This window comes from Eptesicus fuscus, chromosome 11 (genome assembly GCF_027574615.1).
Source record: "Eptesicus fuscus isolate TK198812 chromosome 11, DD_ASM_mEF_20220401, whole genome shotgun sequence".
In the NCBI taxonomy this organism is placed as follows: domain Eukaryota; kingdom Metazoa; phylum Chordata; class Mammalia; order Chiroptera; family Vespertilionidae; genus Eptesicus; species Eptesicus fuscus.
In genome coordinates, this window is record NC_072483.1 from 12,448,231 (window position 1) to 12,474,021 (window position 25,791).

The window sequence follows — 25,791 nt, forward strand, 5'->3', positions numbered from 1 at the left end:
CATTCAAGAATTTTGTGCGCTGGGCCTCTGGTAGAATATAATGAGTGTACCAAAGATGTAGAAAAGTTGAAACACTGTTGGTGAGAATGTAAAATAGTTCAGCCACAGATTCCTCAAAAGACTAAAAAATAGAATTGCTATTTGGATAATTTATTATTATTTCAATACTAGAGGCCCAGTGCACAAATTCATGCATGGGTGGGGTCCCTAGGCCTGGCTGGCAATCAGGGACAATTGGGGCTGGCCAGCCAGGCAGAGGGACCACAGGAGGTTGGCCAGCCATGGGAGGTTGTCTGTGGGAGTGCACTGACCATCAGAGGGCAGCTCCTGCATTGAGCATCTGCTCCCTGGTGGTCAGTGCATCATCATAGCGACCAGTCATAATGGTAGCTTAGGCTTTTATATATATAGACTAGAGGCCCGGTGCATGAAAATTCATGCACTGCAGGGGGGGTCCCTCAGCCCGACCTGCCCCTTCTCACAGTCCGGGAGCCCTCAGGTGTGGGAGGCGACCAGCGATCAGGGAAAGGCGATGCCCCCATCACACCTCTGCTGCTGCCACTGCCAGCAGTGCAAGCCTTGGCCAGCCCTGGTTACCTGAGCCTCGGGCCAGCCCTGGGTAGCTGGGGGGCTGAGGAGACTGGGGGACTCTGGAGGCAGGCATACGGCAAGGCCGGGTCTGCCTCAGGGTGGGCCCAACCTTGCTGTGTGCCTGCCGCCCCGGCGGGGCTTAGGGGACTGGGCGCCGCCATCTTGTGGTTGTGGACGGTGCCATCTTTGAGGGCATGGCGGTCAATTAGCATATTCCCTTCTTATTGGCTATGGGCGCCACCATCTTTGCAATGGTGTGAGGGTCAATTAGCATATCCTCTCTTTATTAGATAGGATTTTATGGACACTTTTCATACATTTCTAGTTTCTTTTATTTCTTTGGCTATGGTTTTCTTTAGCCATTGGATTATTTTTAGTTTCAATGTTTTGTCTAATAATTCCAATGTCTGTGCTTTCTCTGAACCAGTTTTTGTCCATTTATTATTTTCATGTGAATGTGACATGTTTTCCTATTTATTTAATGCCTTGTGACTTTGTTAAAAATTTGGTATATTTGAATATGTGGCAAATCTTGAAACAAGTTCTCCAAAATAGCAAATTCTATCCCAGGATTTGATGGGTTTTAATTGTGTAGGGCTGCAGTCGTCTATCTGGTGAAATTTACCAACTATTTATGCAACGACTGTATTCCTCTGGTGTGAGGTTAATCAAGTCTATGTCTCATTATCTTAGCTCTTGGCAGTCAACATGACAGAGATTTCCTAAATACCTACAGTCAAAAAGGGAGGAAGGAAGGAAGGAAGGAAGGAAGGAAGGAAGGAAGGAAGGAAGGAAGGAAGAAAGAAAGAAAGAAAGAAAGAAAGAAAGAAAGAAAGAAAGAAAGAAAGAAAGAAAGAAAGAAAGAAAGAAAGAAAGAAAGAAAGAAAGAAAGAAAAAAGAAAGAAAGAAAGAAAGAAAACTACCCTCCCAGATTTTCAGATTCTCTCTGAGCTGGTGGCACCTCTTCAAAGCTAGGTCAGGCCACATAAAACCCTGCCTTAGCCTTCATCTCTTGCATTTGAAAAGCCCACTGATCCTTCAAACATACATGTCCAGGGTCTTCTCAGGCCTGTTCTGATCCTGCTTTGAGTCCTAGATGTGAACATTGCACTCCATCTTTCCTAGTGAGCATTGCTACCTCTGACCCTTATGTCTTCAAGAAACTTCCTCCAACTTTGCCTGTTTCCCAGATACTGGATTTGTCTGGTGCTTGCCCCACTCACTATTCCTTGCTTCAGGCAAGCACAGTTAGTATATGTCTTTGAATACTTTTCCCCAAAAGTCCCTCCAGCCTGTTAGGAGGTGAGAGAGAGAAATAAATATCAGGCTCTGCACTGATTCCTCCTGGAGCCGCCAGTATTATACAGTGACTGTTTGTATTCCCCCACAATTTATATAAGGAAACTGAACCCATAATGCGATGCTCTCTGGAGGCTGAGTCTTTGGGAGATGATTAAGTAGTGAAGATGGAACTTTCATGAATGAGATTAATGCCTTTATAATAGAGACCCCCAAAGCGTCCTTGTCCCTTTCACCAGGTGAGTTTTTAAGAAGACTACAGTAGTCGGCAGCCCAGCAAGGAATTCTTACCAGAATCTGACCATGACTTCCAGTTTCCAGAACTGTGAGAAATATATTTTTATTGTTTATTAGCCACCTCATTGATGTATTCTGTTATAGCAGCAAAAGCTGACTAAAACCAGCCAGACATGTCAAAACCATAGTACTTTAAAAATAAGCTCCTAAAAGTAACCGGGCACTCAACAGCAAGCGGCAGGAATAATGCAGAATGCCCTCCCCAGGGCTGCCATAGGCTGTGCTGGAGAGGTGGGGGTGGTAATTAGACGAGTGAAAACGCACCAGTGCTCTCGTAACAAATTTTAACTGCCTTTTTCTTCGCTAGGCAGTCCTCTCTCATCAATGCTGGGTTAGATTAACTTCCAGAGTTTCACAACAGTTGATTCTGTCCATCTTTACCAGCCTGTGGTTGCGTCTGTGGAGGGACCTATTATTTAAGCACCTCCCTCTGCCATTTCCTGAGACATCATTCCCTGTCTCATCCTCTCGTGGTCTAAGGACTGCACCTCATCTTTCTCCTTCTGATGTACAAGGCTTCTAGGAAAGAGAGATTGTGCTTGGCTCAGATCAATTGATCATCACAACTTGATAAAGTAATTTGAGATAATGGCCCATTCATAGATCAGCAGTATCATTTCCATATACTACGATGAATTAAGGTATCATCTGGGCATATTATTCACATTTCCGCCCAGAGCAATTTCTTTGCATTACTTTATTCAGTCTCATTTGTCAATTGTGGAGTGGCCTGCAATTATGTTTTTGATAACTAATATAATTATATCATCATCATTATTATTCTTTAATTTTCATTTAATACAAATCTTTAATCTCATTATGTATTAAATTTTTTTGAGAGCCACAATATGGATTATAAAGAAGTTTACTTATTTACAAATACAGTATTTACTGAGGTATAGCATCTAGATCTATTTCATCCTTCTAAAATACTTCATTTTTCTATTATTATACTTTTTTTTCCTAGTGTGTCTCTTATTGCTTACCAAAGCAGGTTTAAACAAATTGTACTAAAATAAAAAATAAAAAAGCTTGATGTGAAAGAAGGAATAATTAGAGATGTAAAGGATTTTTAAAAGGCAAATTAAAAGCAAAATACAGTCACTTCCAGCCTTTCACTGTAGTGGTATATGACTTGCTTTGAACAGACCTGAATGAGGTAACATAGCCACTTCATCATGGGTGTAGGAAACACACACACACACACACACACAAACAACACACACAACACAGTATCCAGGAAAATAAGTTATTTACGTTCATTCTGAAAATTATGAGGCAATGTATATACAGAGTAGGGCAGTACTGACAACTTACATCTCTATTGGGATGTCTGACTTATCTAAGTGTAAACACTTGATCAGTCAATGCCCCAAATAATAAAATACCCCAAAATGTAATAGCTATTTTTATTGTTAAAGATGGGGAATATACAAAATAATTTATATAGCATATATACACATTTTAGCAGGAAATAAAAAAGAATGCCTGCCACCTAGCTTGAAAAGTACATTTCTATATTTAAAGCAAGGATATTTAACTAAAAGGTCTATGAATAGATTTCTAAGGTCTTTAAACTTCACAGAGAAAAATTATACCTTTATACTTTAACCTTTAACCAAAAGTTAGCATTTCTTTCAATTATGAATTTAGACCAAAAATAAAATCAAATAAGAATATTTTCATAGTCAACTGCAGATGTTCCAGTTATCTAAAAGTCTCAGTTATAACCATAGCTTAATCAAAGTCATAATAGTTACTGGACTTTGCGCCAGGAGTCATGGAAGCATGTCACCCTGACTTCGGACACGACCATGATGTACCTGGCTTCATAGTAGGCAAGTGGAAACGTGGGATCTATTTAGCCACCACGGGGAAAAGTTGCATCCTCTCACACTGGTGACTCAGACATTGAAGTTTAGTCAGTTCTCCTCATTGACAACTGTGCAGTGATCAATATTTGGGAAAAAAAGTACTTTTTTTTCTTTTTAAATTTTAAAGTTTTGTAGAATAAGACAGTTCAAATGAAAATTCTAAACTTTCCAATGGGACCCTTCCAAAATTATGGTCTCCACTTCTAAAAATATTTTCATGAAGATACTTATTAGTTTACCAAACAGATGAAAAAGAAGCCCAATAGTATTGCAGAAACTATAGTAAAGTAATGTGTCACACAAAAGTTTTTTAAGCTGGTTGGGGGAATAGAAAAGAGAAAAATAATGAAAACGGATTCTCTTTTTAAATGACATTATATGTTTCAATTGAAATATTTCTAAATATGTTTTATATATCTATCCACCCATCTATTAATCATTTATGCATATTGTTCAATATATGTTCTATATTAATATCTACATAGTTCTAAGTGTGTTACATATCTAGTTGATATATCTTTTAACTCTGAAATTGCTCATGAAAATATTGGCAGCCTCACTAGTCTCCTTCAATATGGAAGTGGGTACAGCTATCCCCTTTTTAAAAGTACTATATTATCGTTCTTTAGGTGCTTGCTGATGTCAAGAGAGAAAAAAGTCACTTTTGCATTTTTATTTTGGAAACTACTAAGGTGGTTAGCTTTTTAAGAATTTTGAAAATGTCTAAAATATATTTTTTGTTTTGTTTTTTTTTTTAGAACATAACTTTTAACGAAAATAAAATCTTCATCCTCTCCCTACAGATGGAGTTCCTCACATGCTTGAAAAAACATATTTTTCTATTTTAGCAGAAAGCCAAGTTCCTCATACCATTGCCATGTGTTGCTTTTCACAGAGACATGCATTGACATTAAAGATTCTTCCAACAACCCTGAAAGTTTTGTCAACAACCATAAAAGTCATTGGCTTTATCATTTTAAAAAGACTGTCGAGACATGAGAGCAGAAAGCAAACGTTTCTCACTACCACACAAAAGTGTGTTGGCTTTCAAGAAAATGAGTCTTATTTGAATTACCGTTCAAGTCCAAATTTTACTTGAGCTACAGTCAAGTGTGTCTTTCTTTCTAAGAAAAATAAAGCTTACTCTTGAAATACTTTAAAGATACAATTTTATCCATAGGTTGGCTCACCTGACACATATTTTTAACAATGTGAATGAGTTATATCCTTCAAGACAAGCTCCTGAAATCACTATTGTCAATGCTCCTTTGACAACCTGCCAAATGGAAAGGCGATAGTCACTCCGGAAGTCCATATAAACATTCAAATATTGAAGGCAGAAGAACTTCTCCCAGGATTGAGCTATGATACCAAATTAAGTATCAGTTTTGATTTGATGGGAGAAATCTGCACTTTTTCTAAAGTTATTTCTATCTTTATGGCATTAAGGTTTAATAACAGTCCCACAACTCTTTTCTCACTGATATAAACTATACCAAATATATTGACTTAGCCAAACGACTCATGCATTTTAGGACAAAAATTTACTACTTGGAGCCCAACTTAGTAATAAAACTCACATTTCTTATTAAATTGGAAGCTCATAAATAACAGCTTGAGCAATGTTAGTATGCCTTGACAATCCTTGTCTCCTAGAACACACTATGGAAGATGTAAATCCACTTGCAACAATATGCCAGTGATATAGACATCTTGTCGTATAACGAAATCTATGCATGTTTTCTTCTAAAACTAGCGTAATTTTTGTATTGAGATTGGTGATTCACTTGGAGACTATTCATTACCTGGTATAAATGTAAGCGGGTTAATTATTAAATAATTTAATGATTGGTACTGCTTGTGTATAGAAATGCATTTTCCAGCCTCCATAACTGTAAGAAAAAAAAAAAAAACCTATTGTTTAAGTCGCCCAGTCTGTGGCATTGTGTTATGGCAGCCTTAGTGGACTATAACACAGCTCCTAAGAAGAGCAAGGTGGGGAGTCGAACAGATGCCATGCCTCCTTATAAAGTTGTATTAAAACTATGAATAACTGACATCAGGATAGCTCATTAAGCATGTAAACCTAGGTAGGTAGATGGATGTATGCTTCACAATACACCACACATGTAAAACAATTTCAAATTAAATTAATGTCACAAACTGAAAAGCATCATTTAAAGCCTTTTATATGCATGTTTGGAGTAGGGAATTATTTTCTTTTAAATAATTTTTATTGATTTTAGAAAGGAAGGGAGAGATTGAAACATCAATGATGAGAGATAATAATTGATCGGTTGCCTCCTGCATACCCCACACTGGGGATCGAGTCCACAACCCAGGCATGTGCTCTGCTCAGGATTTGAACCGTGACCTCCTAGTTCATAGGTCGATGCTCAACCACTGAGCCATGCAGGCCAGGTGGAAATTATTTCTTGAACAACTGTCAAAAAGATTAAAATATAAAGTCAAATATTAAGGATATTGTCTATATTATAATTAACATATTCACATAAATAAAGTAAAAAGAGAAAACAAATATTCAAGATATTTTCAATATACATAACTGAGAGAGGATTATCATTCAAGTTACCTGAACAAAGCTATAAATCTAAAGAAAAAACCGAAAATCGTATAAGAAAAATGAGATAAAAAATAAATAGAAAATACATATTACCAGTTAGCAGGGTCTTTGATTTGATTTGACCAGGGATAGCAACAAAAGGCACTGAAAATGCACAGAAGGCTTCTGTGAGGTTGAAATTGCTCACGTGCCTTTCTCAGCATGTCTGAGACTCAGTCCTCCCGAAGGTCCAGTATTCAGGAAACTTACATTAAAATTAAAAATGTCATTGTGTACAAAATGTTGCCAGTGATGCCAAAAATAAGATTACTCACAAACTGTTGGTGAAGATATAAATTAGTAAATCTAATGTGAATGAAAGTTAGCAATATATCAGAAATTCAATATTTATTGTTGCACAGATCAAGAAATTGGAAACATACTCACTCAATAATATAAAGTACTTAAAGTGAATGAACCAGACTGTACATACCAACATGGGTAAGTTTCAAAACATAATGTAAAAACAAAATCAGCAGAGAAATACAAGTATCACATTAACTCTTCTTCATTAAAAATAAAATATTATGAAATGTGCATGACTGTGCACATATAATGAAAAATGGAAAGTGTGCATGTGGTGTACAACACAAATATCTTGCAGTGATTTACTCTAAGGAGAAAGGGAGGCATCAAAACAATACATATGACCTAAAACATTTACACCCGTGTCAGGATGTATTACGACTGATTGGTGAGTACATAAAAATTCATTATTTTATTATAAACTCTGTCATTTTTAGGTATTTATTTTATTATAAATTATGTCATATATATATATATATATATATATATATATATATATATATATATAAAAGGCTAATATGCTAAGTGTTCCTCCACCCATCTGATTGGTCGCCATGACAAGCACTCACCACCAGGGGGCAGATGCTCAATGCAGGAGCTGCAGAGCTGCAGTAACTTAGCAGCAGGGGTTCTATGGTGACGCACCTTGAAACCAGAGAGGAGAGAGCTCAATTCCTCATGGGGCCACGTGATTCCACCTTTGGCCATGGGTTATGTTGTTGCTGGGGCACTGTCAGACCGAATCTGGTTTACTGCACACTTGCATTTGTGTTCCACACCCTGTATGACAGCAACTTTGCAGAGTGCCCTCTCGCACTCTGGGACCCCTCGGGGGATGTCAGAGAGCCGGTTTCAGCCCAATTCCTGCAGGCCAGGCTGAGGGACCCCACAGGCTGAGGGACCCCACCGCTCACTCCACTAAAGCGCCGCCCCAGGTGCAGCCAGCCGGGGAGGGACCATGGGAGGTTGGCTCCAGGGTGTGTCTGGCCCGTCTTACCCAGTCCCACCCCGCTGGCCACCTTCTAATTAATTTCCTTTCAATGTGCATGAATCCGTGTGCCGGGTCACTCGTTTTTAGATATTTCTTTAAATAAACACATTTTAAAAATAAAAAGAATAAGAAGTGATACAAATGTATAATCATCTAGTTTATAGATTAAATTTCATGAAATAAAGGTGTAACTTACCAAATATTAATATTTTCCATTTACATATAAAAGCATAGTCTAACAAATCTAGAAATTAGATTTAATATAATTATATAAGCATGTATATATAGATTATATATATAACTCATTTTCATTACATATTAGTCCTTATATCATTAGTTTTAATTTTGGTCTATGTCTTAACAAAATGTCTTACACCAAAAATGATAGAGTACAAGGAGTAACTATCCTAAGTCTTAAGAAAAAAATGCCTATCAGTACCTTTCAACAACTTTCTGAAATTACTCCTTTACACATTTAACAGTAGAAACCTTGCAGAATAACACATTTGACCTAATTAGATGTTGAATGTGAAATCTGGATTTCCATTTCTGGCAAGAAGCCATTCACTGGAATTGATTTTCAAAAGCATATCTTTTTCATCACCTTCTCTAGAACAATATGGGTTGATTCCATTAAGTTCCCTTCCCAATCTGCAGCTTCTCTAAACTCATGCCCCTAAGGATTTTATTTGCGTCAGCATGAGGTGGGGCCATGTAAGATGGGATTCTGGTGGAAGGTGAGGAAATGCAGGTGCCATCCAGGGCCATAAGGAAAATGCAAGGCAAGCCTAACTCCTATTCATTCAGGGACACTGGTTTCAATTGTGGGTTCCATCAGGCACAGCCTATTTTGTGGAAAGAAGATTGAGGTCCTCAATATATTTCCCAAGTCTGTACATACTGAGGATGAAAATTTTAACTTGCTAATAAAGATTCAAAGGAAATATACTTTTGGGAGAATATTCAGAAGTTATTGAAAGAAAAAATACTATTTTTATTATGCAGTGCAAAAGAAAAGAAGTGCTTTTATGAACACATGCATGTGTGTGTGTGTGTGTGTGTGTGTGTGTGTGTGTGTGTGTGTTGAAAACATTTCTGTATGTGTTGTTACAGATTATCTATCTTATGTTTTTGTTTTTGATTTTGTTTTTCTTGGTATCACAGCAGCTTTTACCGTATCAGCATTTCACACCAATCACTTTGAAACTGAGGGCTCTAATTTCAACTTGTCAAGGAGGAAGAGCTGAAATGTGAAGAAATTACCTGACAAGAGGCAGATATTTGTGCACCAAGAATGATATTCACTACTCCCACTGCAAATGTGATGTGTAAAATTATGGCTATCTTGGCAGCGATCAGCATTTGAGGCATTTTTTTTCTACAAAAGAAAAAGGAATCTCAGATAAGCATCTTTAATCAAACTCATGTCTCCCTATTGGCATGTACTTCAGTATCCTGTGATTCTAGGATTCAGTTTTATACAAATGCATACATAACATATCTAAATTCTAGTTTTTATAACTGTTACCTCTTCTATTTCTAAGTACTATAATGTGATTATGTATATTGTCCTGTAATTATAATTTGACTATCAGGGAAGTATACCCACTGTAAAGACTGCTTCATATAACTGCCTAGAAATACAGACTTGAAGAGGGCCCAACTAGAACCAAGTGTTTGAGGAACTTGATCTGGTGTATATGCTTTCTCCATTAGAGTGGTTTTTATTTGTAAGAGGGCATTGAAATAGTGCCTTTAAATGCCTTAAGCAAATAGCACACACCTCTTTGATCAGTCACCTCCTTCATGTGTATGATGCTTAATTCTAGGTGTCACCTTGACTGGGCATAGAGTAACCAGATACTTGATCAAACATTATTCTGGGTATTTCTATGAGGGTATTTTTGGAGAAAATTAATACTTAAATTAGTAGACTGTGCAAAGCAAATTGATCCTATATGTGGGTGAGCCCACCCGATTAGTTTGAGGCCTACATGGAGCCAAACAGCTGATCCTTTCACAAGAAAGAGGATTCTTCCCGCCTGGTGGCCTCCTGGCTTTTCCTGCCTTTAAACTCAAACTAAAACATCACCTCAGTTCTTCCTGGATCTCAAGCCTTTCCACCCTCAGCTTCTACACTGGGACTATACCATTAACTCTCTGCAGAGCCCCTCGCTGTCAACTGACCCTGCAAGTTTGAGAAATTGCCAGCCTCTATAATCACATGAGCTAATTCTATGCTGTCAATCTTTTTGTCTCTCTATATTTACATCCAATTGATTCTGTTTCCATGGGGAACTCTGACTAGTACTAATGCAGTGTGAATGAGTTTAAGCAATTTAGTAATTAGTGAGAAGCAGTCAAAACTTTGAGTAATAAATTAATGTTACTATCTTCTTGCCAGATGTCAAGATAGACTCAGAAGACATATAAAACATATCAGAGTAGATTGATATATAGTACATGATTATTTTTAAAAGCATTTTAGTTAATGTTAAGTGAGAAATTTTAGATGAAGTCATTAACTATTTTGTCTTATCCCTTCATTTAAATTTTTATTTTTTATTTTTATTTTTCCATCTGGGTCCCAGTCACAGATCATTTTAAATTTTTAAACAATCATTTACAGAGATCCAAGATGGCGGCATAGGTAAATGCCTGTACTTGCCACCTCCCACAACCACATCAAAATTACAACTAAAATACAGAATAAACATTACCAAGAACCACAATAAAGCTGGCTGAATGGAAGTTCTACATCTAGAGGAATAAAGAAGACAGCACACTGAGACTCATAGGAGGTGCAGAGGTGTGGAGCAGGCTGGTCCAGTACCACGTGTGCCACTTTTTTAATCTGGAGGGAGATCCCCTCTGCAGAGGCCACCTGGAGGAGCAAGGAGACCCAGCCCCACACCAGACACCCAGCCCAGGGTCCCAGTGGGGAAAAAAAGTCCCTGTGTGCAGTAAGAACTATGGGCTGTAAAAACCAGTGGGGATTGGAGCTCAGTGACACAGAGGGTGCTGGAGACCCATCTGCTCTCCTTAAAAGGCTGGCACCAGGAACTGAACTTATAAGGTCCTGCTTCTTCTGAGCTCCAGCACCAGGGCAAGGCTCTGGGGGACCCAGAAACATACGAGGAGGAAGTGGAGTATCTGGCATCAGGGCAAGAACTCAGGGCTTTCTTCCAAACTGAGGAGCTCACAGTGGTCATTGGTCCCCTGCTGGGACCTCCCTGGTTGCAGGGCTAACTGGCAACCATTTCTGTTTGCTCTGCTTGGGTGATTCCCTTAGACTCCACACCCAATTTATAATCCCTACCAAGCTTTTGCATATGAATGGCCTGTCCTTTCTCAGGCTAAAATCTGTCAAACAAGTTGCAGCTGGGTCAGGGAGCCCCAAACTATCAATAGAATGCCAAAGACCCAGTACCAGCACTAGCCTGCCTTGCTTCAGAGCTGGGCCTTCTCTGGGCTCTTCCAAACCTGATAAAAAGAGGAGGAATCTGCAGATCTCTCTGTATCTCCTGCTGGGTGGCCCCAGGCAATAGCTGACTTTGCACCTCTCTGGAGACCCAAGAGCCAGTGTACCCAGTGGTCAGTGTCAGACCATACCAGATTATACCTCTTCACATCCATAAGTGACACGCTCAAGGGACAGACTCAGTGAGCACCAATGCCCCAATAAAGCAAGTCCTGCTCCATAAGGGTGTCTCCTGCACAGCAGCCCTCCCACTGTAGTTGCAGATGGTCCTCACAGCCAATTGGCCTGTAGGTCAATTCCTCCCAGTGACAACAACAGCAATCAAGGCTCAGCAATCAAGACTGTGCACACAATTCACAATGGAGTGCACCTATAGTGTCCACCTCAGGCTGCTGGAGAGGCTGAGTCACTGGGCCCTATAGGACACCTACTACATAAGGCCACTCTTTCAACTCAAGGACATAACAGCTCTACTCAATATATAGAAGCAAATTCAAGGAAGCAGCAAAAGCATGGAGACAAAGAAACATGTTACAAATGAAAGAAATGGAAGAAATCAAACTACTGGATATAGAATTCAAAACCACAGTTATAAGGTTACTCAAGGATCTTCATGAGATCTTCAAGGGACTTAGTGAGACTTTCAAGGATCTTAGTGAGAATTCCAAACACATGGAAAAGGACCAGTCAGTAATTAAGCATACACTGACTGAAATAAAGAATAATACACAGGGATTCAATAGTAGAGGATCCTGAGAATCAAATCAATGATTTGAGATATGAGGAAGCAAAAAACACCCAACCAGAAGAGCAAAAAGAAAAAAGAATCCAAAAATATGAAGATAGTGTAAGGAACCTCTGAGACAACTTCAAGCATACCAACATCTGAATTATAGGGGTGCCAGAAGAAGAGAGAGAGCAAGATATTGAAAACCTATTTAAAGAAATGACAGAAAATGTCCCTTACCTGGTGAAAGAAATAGACTTACAGTCCGGGAAGCACAGAGAGTCCCAAACAAGAGGAACCCAAAGAGGATCACACCAAGACACATCATAATTATCAAGGTCAAAAGACAAAGAGAGAATCTTAACCTTTTGCACTCGGATGTCGAGTGTGACTCGACACGGTTAGCATTAGAATAAAGATATCGAGAAAAAAGCAAGCGAGTGCAAAGGGTTAAAAGCAGCAAGAGAAAAGCAGTTAGTTACCTACAAGGGAGTGCCCATATGACTGCCAGCTGATTTCTCAACAGAAACTGTGCAGGACAAAAGGGAGTGGCAAGAAATATTCAAAGTGATGAATAGCAAGAACCTACAACCAAGACTACTCTACCCAGCAAAGTTATCATTCAGAATTAAAGGTCAGATAAAGAACTTCACAGACAAGAAAAAGCTAAAGGAGTTCATCACCACCAAACCAGTATTATATAAAATGCTCAAGAGTATTCTTTAAGAAGAGGAAAAAGATAAAGATAAAGATAAAAAAAAAATATGAACAACAAAATGGCAACAAATACATATCTATCAACAATTAAATCTAAAAATCAAATGAATAAAAAATCTAATGAACAGAATAAACTGGTGAATGGACTAGAATCAGGGGCATGGAAATGGAATAGACTAATGAGTATCAGAGGGAAGGAGGTATTGGGGGGGGTGGGAAGAGATTAGTCAAAGATCTTATATGCATATATGCATTATCTATGAACACAGACAATAGGGTGGCAAGAGCCTGGGTGGAGTGGGAACCGGGTGGAGGGAAGTTATGGGGGAAAAAAGAGGGACATCTGTGATAATCTCAACAATAAAGATTAAAAAATAAAATAATAAAATAACAAAAAAACAATCATTTACTAACGTTTTAAGAAAAAATATAATAAATAAAATAAATAATAAATAAAATAAAGTATTGATATAACCCAAATATGCCAAATTTCACCAACCTGTATTTGTAATAATTGCTCATTACAACCCTTTCTTAAAAATTAATCTTATTATCTTAATTCATATTCATCACCATCTTAGACTTTCTATTTATTTTTAAAGTTGATGTACAACAAAAATAACTGGCTAAAATTTGATAAGTATTTCCCTTCATTAGATTTTCCCTGCTCATACATAGTTGTATTCAAAGAAATTCCAATTTCAGAAAAAAAGTATCATATTGTTGGCTTCAACGTTTTTTTTTAAAACACACTAAACAAAAAGGCAGAAATACAATAAGTATTTCATTTTCTGTAAATTCCAATTTACATGTAAATCTAAGGCTTGAGTGTATATAGTACAGTTAAATATTACTATGTGAGAGGCTGAATCTGTGAAAAATTAGAATTAAAAATAATTTAACATATATTAATAAGCTATAATAAATGTATTGATATTTATAAGACACATACTCCCCAAACAGCAGAAAAACTCCTCTAGAACACACTAAACATGTAATAAGATAAAGGATAGTTTGGGCCATAGAATAAGTCTCAATATTTTTAATGGATTTAAATAATTTAATGTATATTATCTGTCTGCATTAAATAAGGAATTACTACCAAGAAACTATTTAAACATATCTTAATATGGGCAAAAGAAACAAAATCCCTCTAAATAATCTACACAGCAATGAAAAAATCAACAAGTTAATTTCTAGGGTTCAGCTAAAACAGTGCTTAAGGGAAATAAGTGTAGAATTAAACACACTCATTAAAAGAAAAGTAGAAAGAGTTAATATTTATGACCCAAGTATATACCTTAAGAAATTAGAAAAAAAGATTAAACTAAAATTAAACAGAAGAAAAGGAGTAATAAATAGAAAGACAGAAAACAATGACATAGAAAGCAGAGATATACTAGAGAATATCTATGCAGCATAAATATTTTTTAAAGAAAAGATCAATAAAATAAAAAAAACCTACAGCCAAGCTGATCATAAAATATGAGAAAAAATACATTATCATGATCAGGAAAAAGAGAGGTGACATTATGCAGATCTCATAAGTCTTAACAAGTTAATAAGAGAATGTTATGAAGATCTATGTGTCAATAAACTCAAAAGCTTAGATAAAATAGACAAATACCTTACATGACACAAACTACAAACTTCATTCAAGAAGTAATATATAATCTAAACTAGAGGCCCGTTGCACAAAGAGATTCGTGCAATAGGCCTTCCTTCCCTTGGCTTCCAGCTCCGGTTTTCCTCCAGCACCTGAGACCCAGGCCTTCATTCTGGCCAGAATCTGCTTTCTTCGTCTTTGCTGTAGACTCAAGCCAGAGTCTGCCATCTTCATCTTTGTTGCAGACTCCAGAGTCTGCAGTCTTGTCTTCACTGCAGCACTCCACTCCTGTAGATCCCTTCGCCCCCCACCCTCCCTATCATAGCAGGCATCCTTTCCCTCCTGGCCACTCCATGCCTGGAGCAGCTGGGCGGCCACCATCTTTGGCCTTCTAATTTGCATACTCACTCTGATTGGCTGTGGGTGTAGCGGAGGTACGGTCAATTTACATGTTTGTCTATTATTAGGTTAGATAGTTTTTTATTTATGAAAAAAATTTATACAGTAGATAAAACCTTCTTCACTCCAATTTCATATGATTTCATTAGCAAATTCCACCTAATATTTAGGAATTCAAAGATACTGGATATCAGCTTGATATTCTACTTTTTTGAAGGAAAGTAAAGACTTGAATAATAATGGATCAAGATAATGCTAATTGGAATAATTATTTAGATTCATATATAGGAATAGATAATAAAATATATTAAACTAGAGGCCCAGTGCATGAAATTCATGCATGGGGGGGGGGGGAAGAGGTCCTCTCAGCCCAGCCTGCACCCTCTCCAATCTGGGACCCCTCGGAGGATGTCCGACTGCCGGTTTAAGCCCGATACCAGCAGTCGGACATCCCTCTCACAATCCTGGACCACTGGTTCCTAATCGCTCACCTGCCTGCCTGCCTGGTTGCCCCTAACCGCCCCCTGCTACCGGCCAGATCACCCTCAACTGCCCCCCCTGATGGCCTGGTTGCTCATAACTCCTCCCCCCCACCACTGGCCTGGTCACCTCTTATGGGCCCCCCCACACACCAGCCTGGTCACGCCCCCCTCTGCTGGCCTGGTCACCTCTAACTGCCCCCCTCTGCCAGCCTGGTTGCCTGGTCACCTTCAACTGCCCCCTCCTAGCCTGGTCACCTCTAACTGATCCCCCTGCTGGTCTGGTGACCCCTCATGACCCCCCCTGCTAGCCTGGTTGCCCCATGCAACCTGCTGTTCAATCGTTTGGTCATCCCTCACTAACCCCCTTGCCAGCCTGGTCATAGTAAGCCATCTTGTGAGGGCGTGAGGGTTAATTTGCATATTACATCTTTATTATATAGGATTGGTAAGGGAATTATGCCTAAAGAAGAATCTTTACCCTATAAATAAGAATGATATACATAATAAAGCTCTAATATTAAGATAAAATTTATTAGAGCTAAATTGAATTGATGATGAAAATACTTGGATTTTAATATTACTAAAAATTAGATAATAGGAGGTTAATTCATCTAGACACCTGCCACACCTGCCACACAGATTTGGTTAATTCATCTAGACACCTGCCACACACAAACACAGAGAAAGATAAATATGTAATTATATATTTTCATTTTAATATAGCTTATTAGCAATTAATGTTTGCATGATAAGAAGAAATAAAGTATAATTACAATGTCAAGTATTTAAATATTAAAAAGTATATTATTGATACTAAATTATAAAGATCAACATAACTTTACAAGAATAAAAGTACAAAACTATGTTTTCTATCTTTTCCGCTGAAGTGGCTCAGAAGCACTGCCATTCGACAATGCCCTTGGTACTCAGATTCTAATATCTATTTTTTCCTATAAATTTTTCACAAAAAATCCAGAATTCTCTAGAGAGATGTTCTCTTTTTTCACCCAGTACCTAAGGCAGGAGGCCACAAAGGAAAACCTGATATATTTGGTTGAGCAGTAAACTAAGAAAGCTTTCAGAGACTATTCCAGTCATGGCAAAGGAAGCCATAGAGGGAGCATCTACTGATCGAGTTGATGTATTGAGTATGAATATAGTAATGGCCATAGTTAATTAACACATGTGAAATCTGAAAGTCCCTGAATTCATAATTATACACATACATCTTTTAAAAGCTATATGATCTTAAAATTGTAATTCAATGACAAATGTCATAAGGTCTAAAGGTCTTTAAATTATATTTCTTAGGATTTACCAAATTTGTTGTTCTCTAGATTAAAAGATACAAAAACAAAACAAAAACATTTTATACACTTTTAAAATTCCTCAACTCAGTGGGCATTGGAGACTTCTTAATGGTGAACTGCAGAGTCAGTAAAAGGACCACAGTGTTTTTTTGGCTGAGTAAAACAATGAAAATCTCTCTTTGTTAATGGAAATGTACAACTTTGAGAATACAGGAAAGGAATAGTGTGTGTGTGTGTGTGTGTGTGTGTGTGTGTGTGTGCATGCACAAATGGAAGACTGATTTCCTCATGTTATTATTCATTCTGTGGGTTTGAAACATTACAAATATATACTATGCATTCATAAAACTACAAGTGTGCCTTTTTCTAAGATTTTTCACATTCATCATTGTAGATCCTTGTAGTAATGGATTTCTTGAGAGTCAGGATGCTGCCAGACTGCAGTACGCTGGTATAAGAAGATAAAGCCTGTCATGAATTCTAAAGTCATTGTTACCCTGATGGGTTTCCTAAATGGCATTTGAATCAACCAGGAGGTATATTTCTTAAACCTCCCAATGTGGTCTTATCTGACACTTTCTGAATTATGATTTACATTATCAGGGAGCACATCAAATATGACTCTGCTAGATTAAAAAAAAAATTAAGCACAAAGGTTTGGGTTTTGTGGTAGAGACAATCCAGATGAAAAAAGAAAAAAAAGAAAGGTCAGGTGAGAAGGGAAAGAATAATTTTTGGAGTTATTGGATTATAAAAACTATCTGAGGCAGAGTTGTAATTTGAGGTTGTAAGAATAGGATGAGTAAAAATTCAGCTATACAAGCATGGTAAATCTGTGGAGTGGTGAAGAGGCCCAACTACCAGAAACAGACTACTATGTGGTGTGTGGAAATAAGCAAAACCTACCAAAATGAGAACAAACAGAATTCAGAATCATTCAGAACAAAAATAATTCAGAATTTGCTTTGCAAAGGAGTCAGGCTCTATCACTCGTGTTTGGCAGAAGTTCAAATGTGATCAGGGAAGTGGGAAACTTTATAGTATAAATAAAGAGAGACTTCAGTTTGTTCTGATCAGAGATTATTGACATGTAGAAGTTGGTAGTGAGCCATTTAGTAGAATATCATATATGATTGATTTAGAGACCATACTCTGCTTTCTTTGGTTGGTCCTGAATTGGCAGTGGGGGTAAAAATGGGAAAATTGGCAGTCATTGACCAAGCTCTGATAGTTCTGTAGACATTGTGGTTTAGTTCTGGGATTATTGTATGATTCTGAGTTTTGGTGGCATATGTGATCTGGCCATTGTCCTTGTGTATATCTAGTCTCTCTATTGTGAATTATTAAAAAATAAGTTTGGATAAAAATGAAGTCCCCTGAGAATCAAAGACATTTAAGTAAACTGATTTCTTACCTTTTGTAGGTGTGAATTGTTAATTCTCATTCTTGTTCCTAACTGACCACAATGTTATTATATAAGCAGAGGAACCTGACTTTTTAGAATAGCAAAATAATTGGATGACACTTTGGATTGTGAGAACAGGATGAGCAGAAACTAATATAACTTTATAATTTAAGTAATTTAAGCAAAATTTTCTAATGACATTTGTTTAACTTAAAGGTATAGGTGCTTTCTAATTATCACTGTTCTAATGATATTGTCTAATATAGAATAAAAAATGAATGCTTGCTATCTGTTTAGATTTCTTCATTGATGAGCAGCTTTATTGTCATCTGAACACTAACAGATTATCTAGTTTTCCAAGTCTCTCTTCTAAAAGGTTTGAATCATTAATGAAGGAAGTACAATTGGCCAGAGTTACATCAGCATTTCTTTTATCTTTGGATGATTCAAAGCCATCTTCTTGCTCCTTCAGTGTTTTCATAGCTATGGGGCTTTTGAAAAATATTATTTCTATGTCTCCACAAAATATAAAAGAAACATCCAAAAGCTTAAGTTAAGTGTTTGACAGGGATTAAAATTTAAAGTACTGGAGAAAATCCAATCTTTGGATTATCTGAAAATATCATTTTTCTAAGAAAGCCATGTTTCTTGTTAATGCAGATAAACATTTCTTTCCTACGCTCAAAAGTAAGCTTTCAAAATGCAGCTGTAAGGTAAGTCATACATAATAACAACCTATATTTTTTCTGGTAGATTAGAAATGATCATAATAAAATTTTTAAATCTTTAAATATCCTTAGTTGTTCCTTGAAAAATATAAAAACCTAAAAGTAAATGCCATTAGGGAACTCACAGATGTAGTTTCCAAATAAATATTTTACTTAGTTATTTCTCTTTCTATCTTTATGTTTGTTAAAAAAATAAAATAAAAAATTCTTTGTATTTCTGTCTTAATTAGAACTAACTGCATTCCATTAGATACTGAGGAGGGTTAGACATGAGGTTGACTGGAAGCAGGATCTGGGAAACTCAGAAAGGAAACAAGGGTATGCAAGGCTCATGCTTAAAAGGAAGTCACTTTTGTTGTGGTTCAGCAGTGGTTACTGGTGGTGGAAGAGAAAACACTAACCATGTAGACAAAACACAGCAGTTCATGATGTTCCAGAACTGAATATATTCTAATTTACACAGAAAAATCATCAAGGTTGCCAGTAACCTAGCCAACCGAAGCAAAACTCTGGCTTGTGTTGTGGATGCAGGTACATGCAGAGGTCAGAAACTGAAAGGCCAGGTTTTAGGGTTTCAGTTTTGGTTTTGATTTTTGATTTTTTAAAATCATTTGGAAAATGATTGGAAACAAAATTGGAATGTAAAATGGCATGTACTCCTTAGTGAACTCCAGCCCCAGCCCAGCAAGTCAGGAGTGTTGTGTGCTTCAAGCACAGTGGCAAACTTAAATAGTTAGTACAGCCCATAAATGAAAAACCCTGCAAACTGAGGTTTCATTGTTAGGAATAAGAAATATTTGGTTTAGAAGATCTCTAGTGTCTTACCAAGAGCAGCCCCAGGGATATGCCTTAACTGAGTACAGACAATAAAAGTATTGTTTATAGAGAATATAAAAAAATAACAAAATTGACTAAAATCAATCTAATTTGATTATCACCATGCAATGGTAATATCTGATCTAACGCTCCTCATGGCTGACAACTCCTATTGCCAATTCTCTCCACCCACTACCTTTGTATGCTCCTTGGTCCATGGGTGCCTAGAATTCACCTCTCATTGACACTAGATCTTCCTATCTAATAATAGACAAATATGCAAATTGACCATACCTCTGACACACCCACAAGCCACGCCCACAAGCCACACCCACCATCCAATCAGAGTGAGTATGCAAATTAACCCAAACCAAGATGGCTACAGCCACAGAGAGCAAGGTTTCCTAGGTAGTAGAGGAAGCCAAGCTTTCCGTCAGCCGTTGAAGGCCTAAGCCTCCACTTAAGCTACAAAGTTTCAATTATAGAAGGTAAACAAATTCAAACAAATGGCGGCAGAATGGAGCTTGAGAGAGCAGGCCAGGGTTGCCACCGGCAACAGGGGAAGCAAAGCTTTCTGCACACCCTGGCCTGGCCCACCCGCTTAAGGCAACAAAGTTTCAATTATAACCCCAACAGAAATGGCTGCTACTGCAGAGGGAGCCCCAGGCTTGGCTCTGCTCCAGGCTACAAAGTTTCAATTGTAGAAGGAAAATAAATTCCAGATACCAGGGCCTCTGCTTGCATTGCCAGGGGGCGTGGCCGGCCTGCAAACCACCACAGGCCCCTCACTCAGGCCACCCCACGCCCCAAGGGAACCCCACCCTGATCAGGGACAACCTTAAGGGCAAACCAGCTGGCCCCCACCCCTGTACCAGGCCTCTATCCTATCTAATAAAAGAGTACTATGCAGATTGATCATCACTGCAACACACAATATAGCTGCCCCCATGTGGTCAAAGATTCTGCCCCCATGTGGACACAAGATGGCCACCACAAGATGGCCAGCAGGAGAGGGCAGTTGGGAGGCACCCGGCCTGCTAGGGAGGGCAGTTGAGAAGGACCAGGCCTGCAAGGGAGGGCAGTTATAGGTGATCAACCCTGCAGGAGAGGGCAGTTAGGTGTAACCAGGCTGGCAGAGGAGGGAAGTTGGGGGCAAACAGGCTGGCAGAAGAGTGGTTAGGGGGTGATCAGGCTGGCAGGAAGAAGCAGTTAGGGGCAATCAGGAACGCAGGCAGGCAAGCAGTTGGGAGCCAGCAGTCCTGGATTGTGAGAGGGATGTCCGACTGCCCGTTTAGGCCCGATCCCAGGGATCGGGCCTAAACGGGCAGTCGGACATCCCTTGAGGGGTCCTAGATTGGAGAGGGTACAGGCTGTGCTGAGGGACAACCCCCCTCCATGCACGAATTTCGTGCACCAGGCCTCTAGTATAACTATAAGCAGAAAGATTTATTTTAGAACCCTTGGGAATGGGAGGACTGAAGCTCTTTACATATTTCCTATTTTGACATGACTTCTTTGGATATAGGAAGAATACAGCTTTCAATGCCTCGAACTATGCGAGGTCAAAGAAAATGATCATGACATTCTTTTAAAGATTATAAGGAAACTGCCTTGTAATTATTTTTAGATAACTGAGCAATAAACATTTGCTGTATAAAGCAGCTGAAACTTGGGTATTGTTTGTTACAGCAGCAAATGATTTCAGCCTTAACTAATACATTCTTGAGTATTGTGTATAGAAGCCTTCTTGCCAAAAATGGATAACCTTTTCTCTTTACTGTGTGTGGGGGGGTTTGTGTATGTGTGTGTATTTGTGTTTGTATGTGTGAATGAGTAACACATATTTTTGTGTGGTCTATGACTTTTTGAATCAAATAGGGATAGCTTGACACATTATCAAATTCCATTGGCCATTCAAAACCCAGAAGTTCTTTCCCCACTTGCTTTTATTTATTAAAATTTTTTTGGGGGGGGAGTGGATGTGGGTAAGAGATTGACTCAAATATCAAGATACAGCACAAAATAATGATTGAGAGTACAGATTCTGAAAATAGCCTGTCTACAGCTAAATTGGCTGAGCTAGTATGCAAGTTCACTGTTGCCTACACTCAAAGCTCATCCTCTTTCCACATTGTTTCTTCTTACAAATATAAAATTCTAGTTAGTAGAATTGCAGGAATGCTTAAATGTAAAGTAAATACTACATGGTTTTCAGCAGTGGGACAATAAGATAAACCAATTCTAAATAGCAATATCTTCGGAAAGAACTAAACTTTTTTATGTTGCTCAGGTTCAGTGAGTATTACAAATGAAATCAGTAGAAATATGATATATAGCTGTAGAACGGTTATAAACACTTTAGGCTTCACAATCCACAGTTAAAATTCATCTAATTTTTATCTCAAAGCTGTTACAACCGCACAGCTGAATGAATCAGTCATTGATTCTCACTGTGATATTCAATAGTACATTTGCAATTATATCAATGCAAATTCCCTGAAAAATATTTTTTTCTAAAGAAAATACAGATTATTCCTGTGGTTTCTTAATATTTACTTAAGCATGTTCATATATATGCATGCCTTGATATCTCCATTGAAAATTACAATAAGTCTATTTTAGATTATTAAAAATTATAATTTTATATTAAGGAAAGAATGATGCATCAACAATCATTTTACTCTTCAGTTATAAATCATTGGTCAGGAAGCATTTGAAGTCTGGAAAGATTAATATATTTTATATTTTTCTGATATACTTAATATTTTTCTGATATATTTTATATTTTTCCTTGTTAACCAATGATTGCCAATGTCAATAAATAAATTTAGAAAGAGCTAACAAGCCTGTAAGGTTTATATATTGGTCAAAACAATGTAATAGGACTAACTTATTTAATATCTTTCAATCACAATTCCAATAGCACATTATGATTGATCTCATCATTATCATAATACCAAATCAATCAATAGCACTTAATGTTTGTATTATAGCCTTTGATTAGAATAATAGATCGGACTATTTTGAAGATGTAACTCCTTCATCCCTTGAGAAAAACATGAATAGTACAACAGTAATCTAGATATAATGGCATTTTGAACCTGGATTATGTTTATCTTTATACCAATATGATCATAAGATCTTATTTTTTTATATAAAAAGGGTCCCATTCAGAAAAAAAGTACCTAGGATTCATGTTAGTCATAATGTAGCCCTTCCACAAGTTATACATTTTAAGCATTTACTTGAACTAAAAATTATTGACATTAAATAAATTTTATCTCTATACATAACATACTGGGTTATCAATACTGGGCTATAAAAATGTAACTATCTCAAGCTTTCATTTGCACTAGTTAGCTTTATGTAAATTAGTCTTTATAATTATACTAAAGAAATCTGAATTCACTTAAATTATATTAAAATGTTCAGAAATGGTTTAATAGTCCTAAAATAAAATTTCTATGCAGCATATTTTCTCACTGAAAAAGGAAAAAGCAAATAAACTAAAATAGTGCTAAGCAAAACATTGTTCTGTAAGTTATGGCTGGTAAACACTGATGTTTGTGTAAGGGCATTTATTAGAACACAATGTTAAAATGCTGCCGTCTCTTTCAAGGAAACTTTTTAGTGCAATCTCAACAAATAAATATTCAGTTGCAAGCATGGATTAATGATAAGGAATGGTCATAAATAGAAGTGTGATAGTAATAGGCAAGAAATAACTTAGACAGATTTAAACATCCACTCTAAAAATAACTTCTTTTTCCTTTTACTGCAGTCTAGAGAAAAGCTTTGGGGACCAGACATTTATTCAGCCATCATTTATTAATACTACATATTGGTTAGCTATAACTCTACATATTGGTTAGCTAAAATAGTGCTCTAATAAAAGATGTCTCATTTTTTAAAGAATCTAAACTAAGTACAATCAGACCACCTTTTCTTCAGTTAATTTAGAAAAACATATTATCAAATTGTCAAACTTTAGCATTTTAGCTGTACAAATCAGAATGATATTTCTAATTTAAAACAATTAACAAGAAAAAGAAATTTGTTAAATTATATCAATAAAATCTCCCTTTTCTCATTATAAATTTATTAATCTTACCACCTAAAATGCAACATCACGTTCATTAGTACAGGGGAATACAATATGTATTTAATAAATTAGATTTTTAGTTTTAGCTTCATGAAATATATGCAATTGTAAGTTCATTCAAGTTAAAAAATGTAGTTTTGATGAGTGATGGTCATTTTTTGACAATTTAATTATGTATTTTGTAAGTTTGGCTCTTTCGTTCTCATCAACAAATTTGAAAATTTAAAAGGATACTAAAGACCTGACTTAAACGTATGCTATTGTCATGACTGTATTTCAAAACAATTATCATGGAGTTCACATGGTAAATAGATTGGACCAAAAAAGACTGGAGTCTTAAAGAATTCATTTGTAGTAGTAATGAAGAATAAAATAAATATGATTGAAAAATTCTAAGTATAGCTATAAAAATAATTTGATACATTGATTAGATTTGGGGGCAATGATAAAAACAGAGTAAACATAAATTAGTAAATTTTTAATTTAACTAAGGGTTAAGTAGTACAGTGATTATAAAAAAATAGATAAATTTTGGTTGGGAGGTTTAGACATGATAATATTTGGGTTCATATTTTAGTTTGATGCATATGCAGTAAGTTCTTAGCTATAGCTATCTAAAACTACTTCAAGGAAAGAACTATTAATGAAAAAGATCACAGGCAGTTCTTGTAACTATGGATGAGAATGAAATCACACATACAGAGATGTGAATGAAGAGTAGCACCAACATTAAAGACAGAGAAAAAGAAGAACCAATAAATGAGATTGTAATATACTACTGCAGAATTGGATTCAGTAACAGATACCTTCAAAAGGAGTAAGGATGGAATTGTTAAAAAATATAAAAATGAATGATATCCATAAGAATTTCAAAGAAACTGAATAAGCATCAATGACCTTTACCACAGCAGTTTTGTGAAGTAATACATCAGAAACTAGATTGCAGTGGCTTGAGAAATTTATGGGAATAGAGAAAGTAGAAACACAAAATGTCAAGGGAAGAAAAGGTGTCATAGGATCAAAGGTTCATGTTGGAAAAATAAATAGGAAATATCAAAATAGGTTTAAATGCTGATGGGAAAGAGCCATTAGAGAAGGAAAGTTGAGCATAGACTGAAAAAATTGATCAATTAGTTCACTTGAGATAGATGTGGGTTCATTACAAGGAGAGGTATCACATTCACAAGCACTAGTTCTACATTTCTCTTTGTAACAATGTGGAAAGATGGGAGTATTGTAGATGGACATAGAGGGATACAATCCTATCTAATAAAAGGGTAATATGCAAATTGACCATACCTCCGCTACACCCACAAACCACACCCAGCAGCCAATCAGGAGTGAGTATGCAAATTAACCCAACCAAGATGGCTGCAGCCACAGAGCGAGCAGGAGGCTTGAGCTTCCTTGGAAATGGAGGAAGCCAAGCTTCCTGCACACTCTGGCCATCAGTGGACTCCACTTATGGCTTCAAAGTTTCAATTATAGAAGATAAATAAATCCCAACAAAAATGGCAGCAACTATGAAGCTGGAGAGAGCAGGAGGCTTGGGTTTCCCTGGTGATGGAGGGAGCCAATCTTTCTGCCCACCCTGGCCTGCCCTAGCCTCTGCTCATGGCTACAAAGTTTCAATTATAGAAGATAAATAAATCCCAGACACCACGGCCTCCACTTGAATAACAAGGGGCGTGGCTGGCCTGCAAACCACCACAGGCCCCTCACCCAGGCCACCCCACGCCCCAAGGGAACCCCCACCCTGATCCAGCACACCCTTCAGGGCAAACCAGCGAGCCAGCACCCACCCATGCACCAGGCCTCTATCCTATCTAATAAAAGAGTAATATGCAAATTGACCATCACTCCAACACACAAGATGGCTGCCCTCATATGGACACAAGATGGTCACCACAAGATGGCCAGCAGGGGAGGGAGCAGATCTGAAAGGGAGGGCAGTTGTGGGCGATCAGGCCAGCAGGAGAGGGCAGTTGGGAGGGACCAGGCCTGCGAGGGAGGGCAATTGGGGGCAATCAAGCCTTC